This window comes from Vulpes vulpes, chromosome 7 (assembly GCF_048418805.1).
Source record: "Vulpes vulpes isolate BD-2025 chromosome 7, VulVul3, whole genome shotgun sequence".
Taxonomy (NCBI): Eukaryota; Metazoa; Chordata; class Mammalia; order Carnivora; family Canidae; genus Vulpes; species Vulpes vulpes.
This window is the reverse complement of record NC_132786.1, coordinates 116,360,576-116,379,905: the sequence shown is the minus strand read 5'-3', so window position 1 is coordinate 116,379,905 and position 19,330 is coordinate 116,360,576. Positions and strand designations below refer to the sequence as shown.

General features: G+C 36.7%; 1 protein-coding gene across 7 annotated transcripts in view; it reads left to right on the top strand.

The window, feature by feature from the left end:
• The window catches only part of IMMP2L (inner mitochondrial membrane peptidase subunit 2), an 848,028-nt gene that overhangs the window by 39,438 nt on the left and 789,260 nt on the right, over nt 1-19,330 (top strand). The gene's annotated exons all lie outside the window — the stretch shown is intronic.

The following is a 19,330-nucleotide window of genomic DNA, read 5'->3' as shown; positions in this document are numbered from 1 at the left end:
CTGAAATTTAACTTCTAAATTTTTTTAAAAGGTCTTTTAATGTGGTCATATTATAAACAGGTAGAGTTGAATAAACATAATTATCAAATAGTTCTTTATATCTATTTATTTTTTTTTAGTTTTTATTTATTTTAGGAATTCTAAGTAGAGATTCTAAAGAAATTGTACTAAATGACACCATTTTCTGTGGATATGGCCTGGGATTTTAGGATATTTTGATTATCTATATTTGAATCCACACTTAAATATCCTTTTAAGACCAAATTAGTATAGTTGCAGGATGGGTTTGGATCAAATTCAGTCACTTTGTGTGTGTGTATATGTGTGGGTGTATGTGTGTGTGTATATGTGTGTGTGTGTATATATATATATGATTGCTATATCTATCTCTATGTCCATATAAATATATGAGTATATATATATATATGTACACACACACCCAAAATATGTATACACATAGAAAATATATACAAACTATATATATGTGTGTGTATATACACATGAATACACATATCTATGCATGTTTATATGTGTGTATGTATATATGTGTATACATAGACACTTTTAGTAGGTAAAAAAGTCTAGAGCACTGGTCCCACATGTTCTGGACATATTATTTTTAAGCATGTTGCATATTGAAAAGATTAAATGCCAGTTTACACTGGAAGAATTTTGCAGTAGAGATGTCTAAAATTTAATATGCAAATAGTCTTCTGGAATAACTTAGAGAAGACTTTGTTGTTCTAAACTTCGTGTCTTGAACCTAGCCGTGTAAGTTTATGTAATTCAGAAGAATTTGCATCTTGTGATATGACTTGTTTTCTTCCATTATGAGCATGTATGAAGTTCACATTGTGCTAAATAACTATAAAAGTAAAATGAATATGTAAGCTGGTAAGAGCTTGAAGTTATATAAAGAAAAACCATTTTGTTTTTTTCTTTTTGTTTTAGTCAGTACTAGTTAAGGGCATAGGTATCAGCTTTGAGGAGTTAGAATGAGTTTGCTTTTTTAAATGTAATTATTGTATGGAAAATCCGATCTCTTCCTGAGTTCTGGTAGTGAGTGCTATTTGGTTTACAACCATTACTGTCCTGAGGTAGATTTTTCCAGAACACAAAGCCTTCTTACTTTGGATCTAATGATAGTCCAGAGAATCATATGGCAATCATAGTATCCTAATCTTCATGTTTTAGCCCAGTATATAGCCACTGAACATCTGTGTTCATGGCTTGTTGCTAACAGGTAATTCACTAAAAAATACAAGAAGTTGATTGGCTTAGGAAAAGACAAAACTTATCCCCAGTTAGGAAGGCAGTGAAGAAAGTGTTAAATAGTGTTATTCTATTAACTCATGCTAATTTTGCTGCAGGTACATTTCTTACAGTGTTCCTGACCCTACTCCCAAGAAGTCAAATTTGTTACCTTGTAGTTTGTTTGGTATATTATGTAGAACTTCCTTGGCTACTGATTACAGGAAAACAGCTTGAATTGTGTTAGATATACAGGAGAGTTTATTGGAAGGCTTATTATGTACCTAGGAGAAAGACTAAAGTGTGGCAATCATCAGGGACAACTGGAACCAGGGATTTGGATGCTGTAGGGTGCTCAGTCTTCTGTGTTTCTGACTTCTGCTGCTTTTTTTTCCGACCAGCTTTCTTCACAATGCAGGGCACGTGGCTGCCTGATCAGATGCCTGATCTTAAGGAATGAGATCTTAAGGAATCATCTCTTAAGGAATGAGAGAGATCTCTCCTCTTGCCTTAATTTCACTTTGAAAGATCTTGGGAAAAGACTGTGATTTATTCAGTTTTGGTCACATGCCCTTATCTATACAAATATAGATAAAATTTGATTAGTGGCCTGGGGTGCCATGATTGGCCCAGCTTCAGACAGGTATACACCCCTAATCTGTGGCTCGGGGACTTTCAGCCTTCAGGGTAAGATGGCATGACCTTTCCCACAAGAGAGGCAGGCTATTTTCAGAATAAAAGAGGAAAGGATGTTCTGGGAAGAAAATAAAGGTGTATGTTTATTACAGTTGGGTCTGTATTTGGGAATTATTTTGACTTTTTCTAACTATAATTATATTTCATTAGATATTACTAAATTATACTTAAAATTATTTAGGAGCAGAAATTGCAATAATGGGATATAGTGATTAATTAATTAAGCATTTTTGAAGTATCTTTGCTACCATACAGCTCTGATGAACTGGACATGTTTAGACCATGGGGTTCAGCAGAATTTTTGACCAAAAATTTGAAAAAAAATCTTGTCTTGAAATCTCCCTAATGACACAAGTACTAAAATAGCTGGCAGGGTGTGTGGACATCTTTGGAAGTTCTTGAGCATCCTGCAAGGAACACACCTGCTTTTTAATTTTTATTTATTTTTATTTTTTTCTTTTATTTAAATTCAATTTGCCAACATATAGTATAACCCCCAGGGCTCATCCTATCAAGTGCCCTCTTCAGTGCCTGTCACCCAGTTGCCCCATCCCCCCAGATGCTTCCCCTTCTGCAACCCTTTGTTTGTTTCCCAGAGTCAAGAGGCTCTTATGGTTAGTCTCCCTCTTTAATTGTTTCCCCACTCAGTTTCCCTCCTTTCTCTTATAATCCCTTTCACTATTTCTTATATTCCACATTTGAGTGAAACTATATGATTATTGTCCTTCTCCGATTGACTTACTTCACTCAGCATAATCCCCTCCAGTTCTATCCATGTTAAAGCAAATGGTGGGTATTCACCTTTTCTGATGACCGAGTAGTGTTCCATTGAGTATATACCACATCTTCTTTATCCGTTCATCTGTTGAAGGACATTGTGGCTCCTTCCACGGTTTGGTTATTGTGGACATTGTTACTAAGAACATTGGGGTGCAGGTGTCTTGGTGTTTCACTACATCGGTATCTTTGGGGTAAATCCCCACTAGTGCAATTGCTGGGTCATAGAGTAGCTCTATTTTTAACTTGTGAGGAACCTCTACACTGTTTTCCAGAGTGGCTGCACCAGTTTGCATTCCCACCAACAGTGCAAGAGGGTTTCCCCTTTCTCCACATCCTGTCCAACATTTGTTGTTTTCTATCTTGTTAATTTTAGCCATTCTCACTGCTGTGAGGTGGTATCTCATTGTGATTTTGATTTGTATTTCCCTGATGGCAAGTGATGTGGAGCATTTTTTCATGTGCTTGTTGGCCATGGGAACACACCTGCTTTTACTGACTCTGAGACCTGAGGATTATATCTGGTATTTGGCAGTTGGTTGATTTGTTGTGAAGGAAGGGAGTTCTCTGGATGTTTGCTGATGTTGAAAGAGAGCAAGACAGAAATGTGCTCCCCTGAAGGCATTGATAGGTCCCTTTGTGAAACCTCCCTTGAATGCTGACATGCCTCCATGGCAGCACCATGCTTTATGTGTGGCACTATTAGATATTTCATATAGCCACCTATTCTATATCTCACTATTCATTGAAGGAATCTATGCCATTTCAAAGGAATTCATGTTGGTGTAGGTTACTAGTCTTTAGCATCATTCATTGTGTAGTGCCTTAGAATACCTGTATATTCAGGTGGAAAGATCATATCTAGTCATTTCTGTCATTTCAAATATATGAAGCACTTTGTGACTCAGGAGGTCATTTTGGGATATGGATAATAATGAAAAGCAGTGGTAACTTTGAGTTGGAATAGGACGTCATTTATCAAATGGCTAGAAAGTGTGAAACACTGTTTTAGGTCCTATAGGGGGATGGCGAATCAGGTATGGATTCCATCTTCAATGTACTTTTACTTTAGTAGGAGAGGTTCAAAGTTATTAATCGTGAATGATGGATACATTTTCAGACGAGAAGATATCAAGCTGTCAGACATATTTGACCAATGCCTGGTGCATCAGAAATGAGAACCAGTTTGCTTTAGCATACTATTTTGGAGACTGGACCTGGAAATTTTTAATTTGGAACTGAGAGGTACCAGAAAATAATATGTTGAGCCCTCTTACTGTTGCCCACTGTATTAACTTTTACTACAGCAATAAATAAACCACTCTAAGATTTCATTTGCTTGCATTCCAATCATTTCTTACACATGAGTCAATAGATTAACTGTAGTCACTCTAGACTATGGTTTTGGTTCAGTCCACTTCATGTATCTTTCATTATGAGACCTATGCTGAAGGAGCCAGGGGTGCTTGGGGTATGTTCTCCTGGGTGATAGCAGGATACTGGAGGGTGAGTGGAAAAAGTCAGAACCTCTTAAAGCCTCAGTTTAGAACTTCTACTTTTCTGTTCACATTCCATTGGTCAAAGTAAGTCACATGTCAAAACCCAAAGTCAATGAGATCAGGGAGTCATGGTAAAGTGAGGAGGGAAGGAAGAATAGTGAGTAGGTGAGTACATCTACCACAGCTACTATGACTCCAATGGTATTTAGTTGACTTCAGAGGTAATCTAAAGAGTTGTTTTTCACCTTTGAGTCTACTTACAATGACCCTAATCTTTGGAGCCAAAGACTGACAAACTAATAGATTGAAATTTTGAGTCACTGAATTCTGGAATGGGTTGATCCATTTTAGATGTCTTTAGGTTGGAAGTCACCCAGGGCCAGTTGGATCATCACTTTAGAGTGGCTTTTCTTAAAAAGTTACTCTGCAACTTCTGGAAATGTTATTTAAGAAAATCCAAGGATTCAAAGATCAAAGACTATATTACCAGTCTTTTGGAGTGTATTGAATAAATGCTGTTATAGGAACACTGGAAATTCACTTTGGTAACAAATTTTGCATCAGAACTTTCTTATGTCATTTTAGAATTCTGCTGGCTTGAGATTTAATAGAAGAGGCTTGTTTCCAGGATCCCCTCTTACAAGAAATCTTCACTTTTTAAACCCTATTGAGTAGGTTAGTTTTCCAGTTTTAATTTATAATCTATTAGGTTTTTGACTAGAAGGATAGAGTTGATGAAACATGAGGACTCACAGCTAGTTGGAGGTAAGTCATAAATGAAAATAAAGTTTTTAATGATATGATATAATTCAATGGGAAATAGGATTGTTTATGAAACACTTGATTTTTTAAAATAAAGTTATATAGATATATCTATTTTATTAGATGAGATATACCTTTAGCAATGCTCTGCACACAGGGAATGCTGGCAGAAATTGTTGCTTAATGATTATTCATACTGACCTATTCCCCTCTACTGCGCATGAATCACTTCTACTAGTTGCTGAAAGGTTACTATGAAAGTAGATGCACTTTTTTTTTTTAAAGAAGCACCACATTACTCAACATTAATTTAACTCAGGAAATGGAGACTGATACTGCATACAGTTGAAACTACAGAGGGAATTTATGTTGGTGGAATGCAATTATTCAAATTAGAAGTTCAATCGCTTACCGAGGCTTTTAGAGTAAAAAAGGTGCCCTAGGAATAGTTTAATGACCTCATACCAGAGTTTTAGATTTTTATTTGAGTAAGAATGCCTGCAGTAGGGTCACTGGTTCTTATAAAAGGTGTATGCCTTCTACATTTAAAATTAAGATTTAAGACTTTAAGAAGTAAGTGAAGGAAATAACTGTAGGTATCATTGTCTTGTTTTTGTTGTAATTGCTACAGAATTTTTATATAGTATACTGTTTTCTTTTTTCCAGTTGGCATAGCCAGAGGGGAAAATACTTGAAAACATTACTCCACAATTCTATCTCTCTAGCTCAGACTTCAGAGAAAGATTTATGCAGAATATGTTAGAAAGTTAAAGAATGGGAGAGAAAATAGAGTTTAATCAGCATTGAGGTATTTACTAATCAGTAACACACTTTCATTGGCTCAAAATTGTCTTGACTTTCAGCTACCTGCAAATGATCTTGAAGAAACTGGTTTGTAATAAACTTCTTAGGCTCCTTCTTAGCTCTTTACAGTCATTATCTTGTTTCCTGCTGAGTTTAAAATTAAAAGTTCTGTCAAATACATAAGCAAAGAGGCTAACACTCTCTCCTTGTCACATTTATTTATTTTATTAAAAAGTTTTAAATGTATAGTGGGCTTAATATCCAACAATCATCATTGTTTATAATTATTATTATTACATTCTGAGAAGCTAGATACAAATGTAGACTCTTAAGGAAAGAGATATATTGTGACTTATGCACCAGAATTTATTATAGATTTAGGGAGTTTTATGTTATCTGCTGAATTTGCACTTCCAAGATGCTGAGAACCACCGGGCACACATTTCCTGTGATGCTGAATGCTCTGTGTTCTTACTCCCCTTGGCCGTCTGGGGCTGACTTTGGAGGAAGCCAGGAGTTAATGTTGGAATGCTTTTTCAGCTTATGTGTGAGCTTTCTTCCCAAATTACCTTTGGCTCAAAAATCTCACCTAAGGTGTTTACCCCTCAGGATGTTCTACATTTTTATGTAGTTCTGCAACCTGTCATTAATAGAGAATTCAAATAGATCAGTTTGTATTTATAGCAACAAACATATGTGAAACCGAAACAGTTGGTGAGTGATAACTTTATAATGTCCCTTCATGGATTTCCTTCACTTCCCATGATAGAAGAACAGTATGCTTCTGTTTTATGGAGCCAGGGTTATATCTGTTATTTAAATGCTGACTTTATAACACTTTTAAAAAAGATGTTGAAGTAATTTTAGACTTACAGAAAAGTTGTAAGAGTAGTACAGAGAACTCCCACGGGTTCTCAATATTTTGTCACATTTATGTTATTTTCTTCCTTTTCTCTTTTTCCCTCCTTCTCTTTCTCTCTCTCTCTCTCAAACATAGGTATTGATGTCTCTCTGTATACACACACGTACATACCTGTGTATGTATCTACATACACAAAAACATTGTTATTGAGCCATTTAAGTTGGGTACATCATGCCCCTTTAATGAAACTTTTGTATACTCTTCTGAGTCATGGTCATTGCTGATTGGCATATTAATGCTTATCTTTTACATAATTTTAAATGTAATACTTTCTTCAGATTCCCTTGGGTAGGACTTTTGCTAATTTAAAGGATATTGACACAAGTTCTAAACTGCCCATTTAAAAAAAACTGAGGCTAAACATTTGAGGTAATTTACCTAAACTCACATAGCCATCAAGCTTTAGAACTGACTCCAGCTAACTCTGGTAATGCTTTCCATTTTACTAAATGATAATTAATAAAAGTCATGCTTTATTACTATTGTGTTAATAATAGCTTCCTATAATATTGCTCACAGAGCTATTTTGTTCCATTTTATTTTTGTTTATGCAGTGGTGTAATTGGTAAGTTACTTAATTTTGGGATCATTCTGTATACATTTGGAATTAAAACAAAGGTAGAAATTAATGTTATAGTGGGAGATGAAGCATTTCAAACTTTGAAACTCAGGTTTATAGAAAATGCCCGATTTTAAACTGAAGATTATAAACTTTATAATTAGACCTCATAAAAGAAGGAGTTAGATTTCAGTTTGTGGAAATACAGCAGAGTAGATATCTAGAAAATATTCCCAATGCAAAACTCATAAAAAAGTATAAATAAAACATTAAAAATCTTTAAAAATGCATAGTGACCTTGCAGGGAGGTGAGGGAAATGATGGAAATGATCTGAGACCACAAATAAGGGGGAGTACATTTCCAGAATAGTAAGTACGCATTCAAGCCAGCAGCTGTCCTATGGACATTTGTCAATTCCGGGTAACTCAGAGTTTTTGGTTTTAACAGCCACGTGGGGATCAGAAGATAAGGCCCTGGGCTCATACAGGGTAGAGAGGTGGAACAGGAATGCTGAATAAATTCAGGACTATGGAGGAGACATATCTTTAGGGAATGCATATACTAAAACCAAAATCTGTTCTGCAAGAAAAAAAATTCTAGACTCTGAGTAAAGGAGAAAAGCCCTAAATGCGGGACTGAGGTTTGAATTCACCTTCACTGCAATTGAAATACCCTAAATTGAGATTTTCATTCTCTTTGGACTTGGGTTTAGTGGTGCCTAGGCGCTCAGTGGGGGCTATCACCAATCTTCCTGGGCACATACAATGTTTGATAAACATGATCTCACAGTAAAAATATCACACAAGGCAAAGATCACTATTACAAGTGAGAGTCTGTAACATCCTTTGGCAGAGTTGGACCTTAAAGTCTAGTATTAGAACGATGAGTGGCTAAATGTGATATGTTCAAAGAAATAAAAGACAAAATTGAAAATATGAGAAAACAACAAAAGATTATTTAAAATGACCAAAGTTCCATTTTATCACTTGTACTTTTATATGTGTGTGTGTGTGGGTGTGTGTATATTTAAGATTTTATTTATTTATTCATGAGAGACACAGAGAGGCAGAGACGCAGGCAGAGGGAGAAGCAGGCCCCATGCAGGGAGCCTGACATGACTCCATCCCAGGTCTCCAGGATCACGCCCTGGGCTGAGGGCGGCGCTAAACCGCTGAGCCACCCGGGCTGCCCTTTATATTTTTTTAAGGTATAAAAATTGTATTGTGGTTAGTTTAAAAAATTCTGTATTCATCACATAAAATTTACAATGAAATGTATAATAGCTGAGATTTACATTATAGTAATATGGGAGGAAGAAGAATGGAATGATGGTATAGATGAAACAAGATTGGCCATGACTTCATAACTGTGCACACTAGGTAATGGGAAAAATGGTAGTTCATTGTACCCTTCTGTCTATTTTTTAAAAAAGTTTTATTGAGGTATAATTTATATATCATTGAATTTATCCATGGTGAATGATTTAGTAATTTTTAATAAATTTATGGAGTTATGTAATCATCACCTTTTAGAACATTTCCATCCACCCCAAGATGATCCCTCATGTCTATTTTAAGTTAATTCTTATTTTTACCTGTGCCTTTTCTGGGCATTCTCTGCAAATAGAACCATTCAATATGTGGTGTTTTATGTTTTGCTTCTTTGACTTACCATAATGTGTTTTGAGGTTTACTTACATTGTACCATATATCAATAGGGTTTTTTTTAATTATCAAAAATAATTCCATTGTATGGATTTTTTTTTCCCACGTTGTTTCTGCTTACCAGCTGATGAATATTTAGGTTGTTTCCACATTTTCATTATTGTGAATAACACTTCTAGGAGTGGCGTGCTAAGTCGTATGGTACATTTATGTTTCATTTTAAAGAGATTATCAAACTATCCTGGGTTAGATCATAGTGTGTGTGTTGACTAACATGTCCTGCATTCTCATTCTACCTCTTTGTTCTAGGACAGGGGGAAGTGAAGGGAATGTACCCAGTCTCATTGATGCTGTTTTAGCCCCAGTTTCCTGTTCAGCCCACTAACATCTGGTGTTGGGGCAGGGTTTTCTTTGGTGTTTGTCGGGATTAAGATAGGGATTAGAAGTGTTTTCCATCCTTGGACATCCTTTTCCTGGCCCTGTGGCTAGAAAGTAAGCTTTTCTTTAAGTTTTTTTTGTTCTGCCTGTTCTGGTGGCTCCTGGTTGCAGGCTTCTTCAGTACCTTATCTAGGATATCTGAGAAGCAAAAAAAGAACCCAGGGAACTTGCCACAGTGTCGTTCCTCAAGTCCTACTGTCTCTAACCTCCAGTCTGTCTTCTTTCTATCTTTCAGAGTCTTCCTCTATTTGTTCTTTTTTTTTTTTTTTTTTTAAATTTTTATTTATTTATGATAGTCACAGAGAGATAGAGAGAGAGGCAGAGACACAGGCAGAGGGAGAAGCAGGCTCCATGCACCGGGAGCCTGATGTGGGATTCGATCCCGGGTCTCCAGGATCGCGCCCTGGGCCAAAGGCAGGCGCCAAACCGCTGCGCCACCCAGGGATCCCCTATTTGTTCTTTATATTATGTTTGGGATACTTTACTTGTAAGAGAAAGTACTAGCAATGAATGGAGGCACTCCATTTTGATCCTAGGCTATATTATTTGCCTTCCCTACTAGTAAAATGGGGCTGAGTTCTGGACAATGGAAAGAGGATGAAAAGTAAGTTGCCATTTCCAGACTCAGTCTGGCTCTGAGGCCCTAGGAGATGGTGGATCTATAAGATAGAAAGAACCTGGGATTCTGAATGACTGAGTATGGTATGTGTACTCACTATTGTGTTATATGCCAAGTGTTTGAGACTCTTTTTACAGGCATTAGCCTCATTTGGCTATATAACAAGACTTATTACTATACCTTTTCCTCTCTGCTTTTTTTTTTTTACCTTATGCTCCCTTTAAGGCTAAACTCCAGTCCTATCTTCTTCATGCAACTTTCCCTAATGCTGTCACTCATTTATTTGAAATCCCACAGCACTGTAAATTTAACTCATGATTATACATGTTTTGTATTGTCTTGTAATCTTCTAGTTATTTCATGGGTTAATGCTTAACTCTACTTTGTAAGCTTCTAAAAGAAAAGAACCACATTCCTCTCACCTACCCATTCAGAGGGATGCTGAATAAATGCATATTAAATTTGTTCTTTGAAGCATTGAAGTGCTTGAATAATTAAACCCTACAGAAATATGATGAAATGAAATTATCATCATTAAAATTTTTTTCTTTGACTTTGAGGGTGTTTCTGCACTCTTCACCTGAAAACTTTTTAGCTTCTTGATGAATCCATCATATTCTTTATGGCAGAGGTTTTCAAACCTTTTTGCTCATGACTCATTAAGTAATATAGTTTTTCATTGTACCTATACACACACAACTGAAACAGAAGTTTCATGTAACAATACTAAAATTGTAATTACCATCATTATGTGCAGTGCCCTCTGATATTTTCTATTCTGGTTGCATCCCATTAAATTGATTCTATGACTCACTCATTGGTCATGACCTGTAATTTGGAAAAAGCTGCTTTATTGCTGGAGGGAGGCTTGAAAGGGTGAAGCTGCTCAAATTGAGCTATAGCTAAGGAGGATGTTAGCTTTTGAATCTGGAATTCTAAATGTGGGCTTGTCCTAAGGGCTTCAAGCTGTAAATGCAATGCAAAGGATAAGGAGGCCCATGGTCTGAGAAAGCCCTTTGACAGTTAGTGCCATTTTTAGGTTTTTATTAAGATCACCTGGGGTGCTTATTCATTAAAGTTCCTGAGCCCGATCTTAGTTCTACGAAAATGGAATCATTACTAGGACCTTGGAATCTGTATTGTGACAAGCTCTGTAAATACTCAGGTTTGAAAAACAATTTCATAACTATGTATGGTGATGGATGGTAACTAGCCTTACTGGGGTCATCATTTTACAGTGTATACAAGTGTTGAATCATTGTGTTGTACATCTGAAACTAATATAATGTTATGTCTCAATTATGCTTTAATAAAAAATACGTTTGAGAAACCTTTGGTTGTAGAGAATCCCAACTCTTGGGTAGGGTAGATTTTGGGGGCATTTGCCAGACCTGGAAACTGCTTTTGCTTCAAAACTCCTGATTGTCTTAGTGTGTTAAGCTTTTGAATTCTAACTTTTAGTACCTTTTAAAAATACATTTTTCATTCTCTATATATTTATGCTAGTTTTAGCTTATTTTATTGCTTCTAATCTCTTGCATCAATAGTTATATCAATTTATACTTTTAATTTTGATTTTTCTTTCTAGTTGTAGACTGTGCTTTTAATTTCTTCTAGTTTTGATTTTATATTATCTTACTACTTTAACTTTTTTAATTTTTTAAAGAGATTTTACTTAATTATTTATTCATGAGAGACAGAGAGAGAGGGAGGCAGAGATATAGGCAGAGAGGGAAGCAGTCTCCATACAGGGAGCCTGATGTGGGATTTGATCCCGGGACTCCAGGATCACACCCTGGGCCAAAGGCAGACGCTCAACTCCAGAGCCACCCAGGTGTCCCGCTACTTTAACTTTTAAATGTGAGGGCTGTACTTTATAGCTTAAAGAGTATTTATCTTTTAACTTTTTTGTTCAGTTTTTTATTTTGCCAGCTAATCTTCTTTCTTTCTTTTTTATGACTATAAACCATCTTTCTTTTTTTGTAGTTTTATTTATTTATTTATTTATTTATATTTTTTGAAGATTTTATTATTTATTTATTTGAGACAGAGTGTACATGAGCAAGGGTTGGGCAGGGAGAGTGAAGCAGAAGAGGGAGAAGCAGACTCCTAATTATTAGGGAGCCTGATGTGGGGCTTGATCCCAGGATCCTGAGATCATTACCTGAGCTGAAGACAGACCGTTAACTGACTGAGCCACCAAGGTACCCATCTCTAGTTTTTAAAATGACCAAGAAGTAGCATAGAGTGTCACCTGAGAGAATGGCCCATTTACTTAGCATGGGAGATATGTAGATTTTTACAGTAGACTCCTCAGTGAAACACAGCTCCCTCATTGATTTACAAAGTTCCCTTCCACAGTGAATCTGGCCATATGGGCTTGTTTTAACCAATTGGGCATCAACAGATGTTACTCAAGTGGAAACTTGGTCAGTACTTGTGAACTGGGAACATGTAAGAAACTCAGGCTGTCCTGCTAGAGGGGGCATTGGAGGACAAGTGAAGCATCCTGGCCAGGGAGCCCCAGTTCAGTGCTTGATGTGTGAATAGGGCCACCTTGGCCTTTCCAGCCCTTTTCAAGTCACAAATGATTGCAGCCACATGAATGGCCTTAGGCAGAGGATCTGCTCCTTTGAGTGAAACCTATGTTGCAGGATTATGAGTGAATAAATGGTTGTTATTTTGAGACTGATAGTTTTGGAGTGGTTTGTTATGAAGCAATAGGTAACCCAAACAAAAATTGCCATTTTTAGGGAGGTGCTGCCAAAACAAAATTCTAAAATAGATGGCATTGGTTTTGGAACTGGGTAGCAGTGGGGGGCTGGAAAAATGCTAGGAGATTATTGGCAAAAGTTGGACAAATGACAGACAACTGTTACTAGAAGCTGGAAAGGTGGTGAGGAAGCTGTTTTTGGAGACTGGAATAGTGGTGACCATGTTTCATGGTATTGAAACAGTTTGAGAAACTGTTACCTGTAGGAACTTGGAATATAGAAGGTGTACCTAACAAATTTATGGATCTGGCTAAGGAGATTTCTAGGCAGAATATTGACATTGTCAATTGGTTACTTATAGCTTTGTATAAGGTATAGGAAGAAAGAAATGAACTTAAAGTAGAACTTAGAGGAATACAAGGTGTCCAGTAATTTCTGTTTTAAAAAATAAAACTATTTCTTTAGCAGTCTCTGCCAGACAGAGATCCTCAAAGTTAAAAAGTGGCCTGGGGTAAATACCAAATCTTGACTAGAAGACTCTTTGGTAAGACCTCAGAAAGCTTTAAGGTGTGACTGAGTAGATCCTTTTAGCCAGACAAAAGAGATTATAATGGTGTAAGATTCTGAAGGTCCTTGTACCACAGCAGCCTGACAAAGTAGAGAGAGCTCTAGTTTGCAAAGAGTTATGAATATAGTTATATGGGAATGGAGTGAATGTCAGTCAAATGAATAGGAAGTCAACAGAGTTTTGAGGAACTTGAATTGGTGAATACATAAAGGGATGGTCAAAATTTACATGGAACCACCAAAGACCCTGAATAGTCACAGCAATCTTGAAAAAAGAAAAACAAAACTGAAGTTACCACTATTTCAGATTTCAAGTTATACTACAAAGCTGTAGTAATCAAAACAGTATGGTTCCAGCACAAAAATAGACACATAGATCAATGGAACAGAAGAGAAAACCCAGAAATAGGGGATCCCTGAGTGGCTCAGAGGTTTGGCGCCTGCCTTCGGCCCAGAGCATGATCCTGGAGACCCAGGATTGAGTCTCCCGCATCAGGCTCCCTGCATGGAGCCCGCTTCTCCCTCTGCCTGTGTCTCTGCCATTCTTTCTCTCTCTCTCTCTCTCTGTGTCTCTCATGAATAAATAAATAAAATATTAAAGAAAAAAGAAAACCCAGAAACAAACCTACCATTATATGGTCAATTAGTCTTCAACAAAGGAGGCAAGAATATGAACGGGAAAAAGTCCCCTCAGCAAATGGTGTTGGGAAAATTGGACAGCTACATGCAAAAGAATGAAACTGGACCAATTTCTTATACCATACACACAGATAAACTCAAAATTGACTAAAGACCTAAATGTGATACCTGAAATAAAAATCCTAGAATAGAGCACAGGCAGTAATTTTTCTGACATTGGCTCCAGCAACGTTTCTCTAGATATATTTCCTTAGACAATGAAGCAAAAGCAAAAATAAAATATTGGGAGTACATCAAAATAAAAAGTTTCTGCACAGCAAAGGAAACAATCAAAACTAAGAGACATCCTACTGAATAGCAGAAGATATTTGCAAAGGACATATCATAGTCAGTATCCAAAATATATGAAGAACTTATACAACACCAAAAAACCCCACAATCCATTAAAAAATGCCTCAGAAGGCATGAGCAGACATTTCTCCAAAGAAGGCGTACAGATGGTCAATAGACACGTGGAAACATACTCAACATCATTCATCAGGGAAATGCAAAACAAAACCACAATGAGATATTACTTCACACCTGTTGGAATGGCTTAAATCAAAAGCACAAGAGACAATGTGAGTGTTAGTGAGGATGTGGAGAAAAAGGAGCCCTTATGCATTGTTGATGGGAATGCACACTGATGCAGCCACTCTGGAAGACAGTATGAAGGTTCCTCCAAAAGTTAAAAAATGGAAATATCATGTAATACAGCAATTGTGCTACTGAGTATTTACTCAAAGAAAATGAAAACATTAATTCAAAAAGATATAGGCCCCTCAGTTTATTACAGCATTATTTACAACAGCTAAATTATGGAAGCAGACCAAGTGTCCATCAATAAATGAATGGGTAAAGAAGAAGTGTTAAATATATATGCACACACAAACACACACACACAAGGAATATTACTCAGCCTTAAAAAGAATGAAATCTTTCCATTTGCAATGACATAGATGGAGCTAGAGAGTATTATGCTAAGCGAAATAGTGAAACACAAATGCCATATCAATTCATTTATACATGGAATTTAAGAAACAAATGAATAAAGGAAAAAAAGAGACAAACCAAACTGTTGGTTACCATAGAGGAGGTGGACGGGGGGGATGAGTGAAATAGGTGAAGGGGATTAAAAGTACACTCATCATGAAGAACTCCCGAGTAATGTATAGAATTGTTGAATCACTATATTGTAACCTTAAACTAATATGATTGTTAACTGTACTGCAATTAAAATTTAAACAATGAGAAAGAAAAATAAAAGGGATGGTTAGTTTAAAAGAGGCCTCTGGGACCCAGCTTACTATGAGCAGAAACATTTTTTTTTAAAGATTTCATTTATTTATTTGAGAGAGATAGCATGCTCAAGAGAGAGTATTAGTTGGGGGAGAAGCAGACTCCCCACTGAACAGGAAGCCAGACTAGGGGCTCAGTCTCAGGACCTTAAGATCATGACCTGAGCCAAAGGCAGATGCTCAGATTGTGGTCTGAGCTAGAGGGATGCTTAGACACTGAAGAATTTGTTAAAGAAGAAAACATACTTCATAAATATTTGTAATAAGAGGGTGCAAAAATCAGATAGTTTTACTTCTAAAAAATTAGTTCTTATTCTAAGACATTATTATTCTGCAATAATAATAACAATAGTTGGAAAATATTGAAAGATCACTGTATTTCAGGACACCATTCACTGTGAATATAATAGTTTATTTAAAATGCCCCACATCTCTATAGTGAAGGTACTATTACCCATTTTACGGATGAAGAAACAGGAGCAAAGAGATTAATTTGTTGAAGATTACACAGATTTAAGCCCAGGTTTTTGACTTCAAAATTTGCATTTCTGAACCACTATAGATTCTTCTTATCCTTTTCTGTACAATTTTCCTTTCTCCTTCCCCACCTACTCTCCCTTCTTTCTCTATTTTGGATTATACCTTTTGAAAAAAATATTACCACCTAATTTATATTGCCAAACATATCCAAATATTCTTTTTTTAAAAAAAGATTTTATTTAGTCATGAGACATGGGGAGAGAGAGGCAGGCTCCCTGCGGGGAGCCCGATGTGGGACTTGATCCCAGGACCCCAGGATCATGGCAGACGCTCAACCACTGAGCCACCCAGGTGCCCCATATCCAAATATTCTTAACTATTTTTCTGCAGTAAGATTTTCAATGGCTTTTAATATCCCTGTACCATATTGTTTAACCAAATGTGACATTTCCAGCTCTAAGGATAGGCCCACTTTATAGACTAGATTTATTTTGGCAAATTCCTAGTAATCACTTATTTGTACAAGTAATATATGAGAGTGCCTATAAAATTGTGATGTGTCATTCTATGGTGCATAGGAAATATATTGAAAGGTTAGAAGAATGAGAAATTAGCAACTCACTGTACTTCCAAGTTAACTAATATGGTAGAAGTCCATTTAAAAATTGTATTAATATAGCTCTCAGGACTTGGTTTTTATTTATTTATTTATTTTTAAAGATTTATTTATTTATGATAGAGAGAGGCAGAGACACAGGAGGAGGGAGAAGCAGACTCCATGCCGGGAGCCCGATGAGGGATTCAATCCCGGGACTCCAGGATTGCATCCTGGGTCAAAGGCAGGCGCCAAACCACTGAGCCACCCAGGGATCCCCAGGACCTGCTTTTTAAAGAAAAAAGAAGAAAGTTAGTGTCTACAGAAATACAAGTTATTTTTATGTGAATGAAATTTCATACAGAAATATCGAAAGGAAGAAGAAAATATTCACTCTAATTTTAAGCAGGGAATGCTTGAAGAACTGTACATCTGTAAAATAGAGGGTGAGATTAAAGCAAAGTTATTTTTTTAAAAGGCTCTCAGATCTCGGAATAAAATGTGATCAGGTCCATATCTGGATTTGCAAAAGCGAAGAATCCCATTGCCTAGCACAGTGCCTATCAGAGTTGGAATTTAGTAGTTTTTCAGGGATGAAGGAATGAATGAATATGTGAAAGAAAGCATGAATAAATTTTTATAGCTTCACGTCTGTAGTGAAGGCATCTTTTTTCTCCCTATTGTAGTTTAAGTTGGACAGGTGAAGAATATATCTCTTAGCCAGCTCCTGTGGGGCCTGTCCAAAGTCTACAGATGTGAGTAGAAAGAGGCTGCCAGGACTGTTTGGTTTAGAGCAGGGCTCTCAAATGACTTGGTAAGGAGGGGTCTCAGTGGGAACTTCATGATATTGCCAGATGCTCCTGTGGGAGAGCCTCTGGAAGCTGGAGCAGGCATGAAGAACCCATTATTCTGTACTTATTAATAAAGTGTCAGATATAACTAGGGCTTATAAGTATATATTTCCTGAGATGACTTATGATTTGAATTTCTTCTTTTAGCATTCAAGCGTTATGTATGTGTGACTCTAGGTTTTAATACCCTTGCCAGGTTAAGGGCCCTACGGACAAAAGTTTGAGTAATTTTTGAATTAGATGGTTGGCTCTTGAAGGGGGTCAAGTATTAAGGGGAAGGGATAATAAGCATCCTTTGTCTGAAAGGAATGGTCCGTTTCTAACTTAAACCTTCACGGAGACTAGGGCACAGTTATTACCCATTTTATTTTGTACATCTAGTGAGACAAATCCAAGAACTCTAGAAGCCTCAGTAGCAAGAGAAGGAAGATGATATTTTAGACCATTTTATCCACATTCTTTCAAAAGTGTGGCTCCTCATAGTAAAAATAATTCTATAATCAGAATATACATTTATTTTAACTGTATTTCATGCTTCTTGGCCAGTGCTGCAGTTAAAAAAAAAAGCCATTATCATTTCTCTAAAATAATGGTTCTTCAAAAGAAATCTGAGGGCTACTGCTGGTTCCTTATGGTTGCAACTGGGGACCATCTCAATGAAAAGCACAATATTTAATATTCCAACATTTTAGATTGTATATAGCCAGGGTGGGTAGTGCTCTTTCTAGACATGAAGGAGTTGAAAGCATTGCACCCTTGGTGCAATGAGGAGTGAGGTTAAAACCAGGCTTTGGGGATCCCTGGGTGGCGCAGCGGTTTGGCGCCTGCCTTTGGCCCAGGGCGTGATCCTGGAGACCCGGGATCGAATCCCACATCGGGCTCCCAGTGCATGGAGCCTGCTTCTCCCTCCGCCTGTGTCTCTGCCTCTCTCTCTCTGTGACTATCATAAATAAATAAAAATTAAAAAAAAAAAACAGGCTTTGTTGGTAGATGATAGTGAATTATAGGTTGTGAACTTGTTTTTGTTTTTTTTTTAAATTAAAAAACAAATGTGCAAAACATGAATAAGAAATTTACAGAAAAAAATCAAAGTCAGAATAATATCATTTACTGATTGATGGCTGTGGCTAAATTTTACAAGGTAAGAAGTCCATCATGTCTCTGTTCAGTTCTCTAGGGGAGTTTTATTTTTCTAAACCAAGACATAAATTCCTCTAAAACTGTCATATGGTTTGAACTTAGACACAAGCTGAGAATTTAGGATACCTTGACAATAATATTTGTTTGTAGGAGGAATAAAAAATCCTTCAGCAAAGTCTTTGATCAGAGATAGCATTAAAGCCCAACTGCTGTGTTGTACTTGTTCCAAAAGCAGGTTTGAAATCTGCTATTTCTAGCTTTAGCATAATTTATTAACATCTGCTGAAATCTGCTGACTTATGTTGCCTTTCTTAGAGAGTGAATGATATAATATTTAGGTCAGAGGAAATCATACCATAGCCTTTTTAAATATTACAAATCCCCCCCTCCCAAGAAAAAGGAAAGAAAAGGAAACCAGAATACCATCAATTAGAGATAATGACTGTTGGATTTTTAATGAATATATATATGTATATATATGTGTGTATGTTTAAAAATGGTAACTTCAAACAATGGGTGTAATGTTTTTATAGAAAAAATATTTTTAAAGATTTTATTTATTCATGTGAGACACACACAGAGAGAGGCAGAGACATAGACAGAGGGAGAGAAGCAGGCTTCATGCAGGGCCCCCGATGTAGAACTTGATTCCGGGACCCCAAGCCAAAGGCAGACGCTCAGCTGCTGAGCCACCCAGGTGTCCCTATAGAAGATATTTTTAACTAAATAGTTGTGCACATTAAATTTTGGGAAGATTAATTCCTAAAAGCAGAACAATAGGAACTCTAACAATTGTTAGAGTTCTAACAATTGGAACCCTAACAATTGGTTAGGGCTCCGACTCTTGATTTCATCTCAGGTCATGATGTCAGGGCTCTGAGATCGAGCTCTGCATCAGGCTGCATGCTGGGCATGGAGCCTGCTTAAGATTTTTTCTCCCTCTGCTCTCCCTCTCATCTCTCTCTCTTTCTCTACTTTTCTAAAAAAAAAAAAAAAAAAAAAAAAGATAGAATCT